The following is a 5,410-nucleotide window of genomic DNA, read 5'->3' as shown; positions in this document are numbered from 1 at the left end:
TTGTTTTTGGAAGACCACTTGGTTACAAAAAGAGCTCAGAGACCGCTCTTGTCAATTTCCTGATTTCTATTGCAAAATTGGCAATCTACAAGATAAGGAAAGCAAAGCTCCTTGCAAATGATGATATTTTATGTGATGTAGTGGTAATCTTTAAGGCTCTTGTCATGGCAAGGCGACATATGGAGTTCTCTTTTTGTCAAATAAAAGATGATTTGCAAACCTTTGTGCAAACATAGTGTTTAAAGGGAGGTTTTTGTGAAGTTGATAATGGTGTGTTGAATTTCTTATTGTAGTGTCAAAGATGGGGAGTTTTTTTTTTTTCTCTTCGGTGGTGTTGGGTTGCACATGTTTGGAATGTTAGTGATTTCGTTATTATTTGTATGACTTGTGTGAATTTCTTACCTTTATAAATAAAAGAGCTTCAAAAGTCTCTCTCTCTCTCTCTCTCTCTCTCTCTCTCAATCTCTCTCTCTCTCTCTCTCTCTCTCTCTCTCTCTCTCTCTCTCTCTCTCTCTCTCTCTCTCTCTCTCTCTCTCTCTCTCTCTCTCTCTCTCTCTCTCTCTCTCTCTCTCTCTCTCTCTCTCTCTCTCTCTCTCTCTCTCTCTCTCTCTCTCTCTCAGTTCATTTTTCGAGTGTGGTGTCATGGCTCGGTGCAGATTCTCCGTGTTGTGGTGAGTTGTTCGTGTGGTTTTCTCCCTCCTATCCCCTCCCCACCCCCCTTTTAATTTTCCATTCTATCATGCTGTGTTTCTTTCAGTTTTTGTGGTTGTGTTTTCTCCACCTTCTGTGTGTATGAGAGAGGCCTTTACATAGATCTTTTGAAAAGCCTGTCACCAGATGACAGGTACTACAATTTGAGACTAACCGGAGACAGAGAAAGGAGTGGGGGGTGGATGGAAGGAGAGAGAGTACTTGGGTGTGGTCTACCCGGTGTTGATGAAGCTTCATCAGCGTTTTGTTTTCGCATAATGAGTCTCATTAATTTATTTTGATTCGCTTATTTTTGGCCTTCTTGTCTGGTCCGGGCAAAGAGGTGTTAGTTATATCGTCGTCATGGTGAATACATGTCCTCGGTATGAGGTGTTTGATAATTTAACACGGAAACATGCGCTCGTGTGTGTTCTGCCAGAAGGAATCCTCACTGAGGACGTCATCCTTGCAGTCGGGAGTATAATTGGTTTTGAACATGTCCGCGCTGTGTCGCGAATGAATCAGAAAGTTGTGTCCGTGTCTGATGAAAATTTCGTTCACGATGTTGTGAGTGCGGGGTTAACCACCGAGAGTGATGTTTTTATGTTCGCATCCCCCATGGATACTCCTGCGGTGAAAATCCTTGTGCCCAATGCTCCACCATTCTTACCGAATGACACACTCATGTCAGTCCGGTCTCGTTATGAAACAGTTGTCTCGAGAATGTCAATGATCCCCCTAAGGAGCAGTGACAAGAGGATAAAACATGTAATAAGTTTCCATCGACAGGTGTACATGGTAATTCCCGGTCGTGGGGATGACACAGGGTTGAACATTTCATTCGAGGTAAATTTCAATGATCGCCAGTATCAAATGCATGCCTCGTCGGCCTCGTTCACGTGCTTTCTCTGTGGAACATTTGTTCATGTGAAACGTTTCTGCCCTAAAGTTTCGTGTCTAAAGTGTGGTGAAAATGGTCGTGTTGGCAATATGGATTGTAAAAAGGATATGAATAACTCAAATCCCATTAAAAGGACTGAAGTGAATCCCGTTTAACTGTTCCTGATGTTCCCACCTGCAGTGAGACGAATGATGACAATACTGTACACCGGTAATCGGTGTTGAGAATGACAATACTTCCCTTCCTGTTACAGAAAATGAGGTAAATCCAAATTTGAAGACTATTTCTGCTGACTCATCATGTAGTGAAGCAATGGTTGAGGATCCCATTATTATTTTAAAACAACGGAGAGCATCAGCTGCTTGTCTTTCTATCCGTACTGCAAGGAAGGTCGTATTGGAGGACAGTGTGGCTGAAAATGCACCTCAATGTGTTCCTCGTGTTTCGACCTGGATTGAAAAAAACAGGATACTCAAGTAGATCCTGCAGTTGAGGAAAATACATCTCAAATTTGCAGATTATTTCTGGGAATGCAAATTATTGTATGGGTGAAGAAGATGGTGATGCTGAAGACGGTGCTCAATCCTCAAATGAACTGTTGCCGTCACTGACTACTGTGAACGAGCAGAAGGCGATTGACACATCCAACTTCAGTACTCCTTTACGGATACAGATTCAAATTTGTACTCCCGGATCTCAGATTGAATTGGTAGATTAGGCTCCGCAAGAGTGTGGAACCAAGGTTTTAACTACTGTTGAGCATAAGGACCTTTTTTGAAATTTTTGTATACACTGTCAAGGCTCATATGAGGGCTAACACACAGAACGTACAACAAGTGGAGAAGGGGACAATAGGGGGGGGGGGAGGAAAAATAGTGTGGAACAGACACATGAGGAGATCTGTGGAAGGAAGAGGGATGGGGTGGGGTATGCAGGGTAAACAAGATGGACACTACATGGACTTTGAGGAAGGAAAGCAGGGAATTTGAAGGAGGTTGGTTTTGGGGTGGATTAACGAGGGTAGAAAAGATCATGGTTTTGAATGGGGGAAGGTAAGAGATGGTGGTGAACAGCTGTTTTGAAGACCTGGAGGGAAGAGTGGGATTGAAGAGAGTGTGGGAGTTTGTTCCAAAAGTGGAAAAAGAGGAATGAAAGAGTGGAGGTGAGCAGTGATTCTAGATTTTGGTCGTTTTACCAGAAGAGGATTGCTGGTGGACCTTGAGCACCCTGTGGAAATATGGGGGGACATATCTCAGACAGAGCGGGGGGGGGCACGCCAGAGAGGAGACGGTAGAAGACAGAAAGACCACTGACCTGCCTGCGATGAGAGAGTGAGAGAAGCAAAGACTCAGCCTCATCACAGGAGATACCAATGATCCTAAATGCCTTGGTTTCCAAGCGTGAAGCCGAGAAAGGTGAGAGGCAGGAGCACCAGCCCAGTGGGGAGAGCACTACTTCATCAGGCTGTGGACAAAAGCTTTGTATGTGATCAGGAGCTCAGGTGGGCCGAGGAAGGACTTTGCACGACAGAGGATGCCCAGTCGGCGACTGCCTTTGGAGGCCAGCTTAGAAATGTGGCTTTTCCAGGAAAGATCATGGCAGATAGTGAGACCCAGAAGCTTGAATGAAAGTCGATCAGATCAGAGATTCTGAACAATTCCATTAGTGATTCCGGAGGCTGAAATCCTCAACCCCGGAGGTTCCTTGTCTGATTTATCAGAATCTGATGAGGATGCTGAGGTTCCTGAGTTGTCTCAGTCTCCGTTCGATCAGCCAATGATAGCTCCTCAACTCGTTCTTTCTTTTTTAAATGAATCTTATAGACAGCGAAATGTAGTTATCAAAGATAAATTTCCTGATCCAGTTTCATTTATTTATACTACAAAAGAAAAAAAATCATGCGAAAGGCCAATGATTTCCCCTTAACAAAGTCACAGTTTCACCGTCTCAGGAAATTCATTCCGAAATCCGGTCTTGAGATTTCACGGCACCGACCAAATCCTTGGAATGAAGAAAATCAACTTTGGCACCTTAAATATTCATTGTGGGGGTGCAAGCCACAACCACCAAGCTCAAGTGAAAAGTTTATTGAGACGGAAGAAAGTCGACATACTTTTATTACAGGAAACACACATCACTCAAAATGTAGAGTACGATTGCTCTCATCTTTTAGAGGGATGGTGCTTTTTTTTTTTTTAGCAATCTGTCCTCTCTTTTGTCATGTGTTGCTTTCATACCGAGACCTGGGCGAACACCTGAGTCATGCCTCTTCCAGGAAATTGTCAAAGGCCGGTTTATCTCTCTTTCACTAAATCTCACAATTTCACTTAACAACAAGCGATTAACAATTTACATTTCACTTTAATCAATGTGTATGCACCTAGTGAGAGTGGGGTGATTTTAACTGCACCTTTGAACCTGGAATGGATAGGAATACACCAGAACCTCATCCCGAATATTGCAGTGATTTATCGCTTTTCTTTTCTCGGGTTGGTTTGTTCGATGTATGGAGGATGCTTTACCCCAATGAATCTCAGTTCACTTGGGGCCGTCTTATCAGAGGGAGGTTTTCCTTTGCCAGACTCGACTGATGTTATATAAACTCACGGTGTATGAACACTGTGGTCTCTCCGATTTTTTTTTTTTCCATCTATATTCTCAGACCATCAGAATGACTACACTGCAATAGTCGGCCATTGCCCCCACCCCTTAAAGTTACTTCTCCAGCCCCATCCTTTCCCTCCATGGGTGAAGCCCTACCTGGCAAAATGGAGCGGTGTGAAGAGGCTGATGATGAATTGAATGATGACACAGCATTGGAGCTATCCGACATAGATGATTCCATTAGTGAGTGCGGGAGCACAAAAGAAGATACTTCCCAAGTCTCCGCTGCTGATATTTAGCTCTAAAAGACACATTTCGTAAAGGAAATGTAATCATTTAAACATTTTTTCCCAGAATTACCACAGTTCATCCAAGCAGCGAAAAGGATCATCAAACAACCTGATGATTCCAACTTTAGCCATTCCCAACGCCACCAGGTTCAAAATCATGAGCTTCAAAATCTGTAGTTTCAACATCAATGGAGGAGCCAATACCATCTGTAGAATTCAAGTACGAGACCTTTTATTAAATAAACAACTTGGCATAGCCCTTCTGCAGGAAACTCGTGCAAATGACCGTTGTTGTGCATAATGGTCGAAGCTTTGCCCCGGTATTTCCTTCTTTAGTAAAAGTGTCTCCCATAAAAGGAGGCATTGCAATGATCCCTTGTCCTTCCTTTGCCCCTCATCACTTGTTTTTACAGAACTACAAAAAGGTTTTTCTGCATCTTTAGAATTCTCATACCTTGGTGAATCTTGTACTATTCTAAAAATATCTATGCTTTGAGCACACCTGTAGCTCATCAATAATTCTTTAGCAATCTTGAAAGACACCTAACTACCCTTGATAACCGAAATTCCCCCCCAAAATCCAAATAATCACATTTGTATCAGTGAGGACTTCAACTGTACCCTCCACCCCAAACTCGATAGGAACAGTGCCGAACCCCACCCTGCCTCCGCAACACCTCTTGTGAGATTATTACAAAAAAAATTTACATGGATATATGGAGGTTGCAACATCCTTCCATCAGGCAGTGCTCCCAGTGCCATAACATTTTCAATAACCCTGTGCTTGCACGACTAGATACTTTTATATAAATCCCATTCTGGATTGTCTTATCTCATCATCCCAAATCTGTCCATCTGGTTTCTCAGACCATCGCACAATCCTCCGAACTGTCTCCACCCCTCGCCCCAAGCACAAGAATGCTTA

The 5,410-nt window shown here is 43.2% G+C and overlaps 1 pseudogene; it reads left to right on the top strand.

The window, feature by feature from the left end:
- Positions 1-1,413: 1,413 nt before the first annotated feature.
- LOC147026439 (uncharacterized) lies at positions 1,414-2,071 on the top strand (annotated as a pseudogene).
- The last annotated feature ends 3,339 nt before the right edge of the window (positions 2,072-5,410 follow it).

The sequence above is a fragment of the Eptatretus burgeri genome, chromosome 5 (assembly GCF_056783735.1).
Source record: "Eptatretus burgeri isolate ZD-2024b chromosome 5, Ebu_testis_v1, whole genome shotgun sequence".
Classification (NCBI taxonomy): Eukaryota; Metazoa; Chordata; class Myxini; order Myxiniformes; family Myxinidae; genus Eptatretus; species Eptatretus burgeri.
This window is presented reverse-complemented; position numbering and strand designations above follow the sequence as displayed.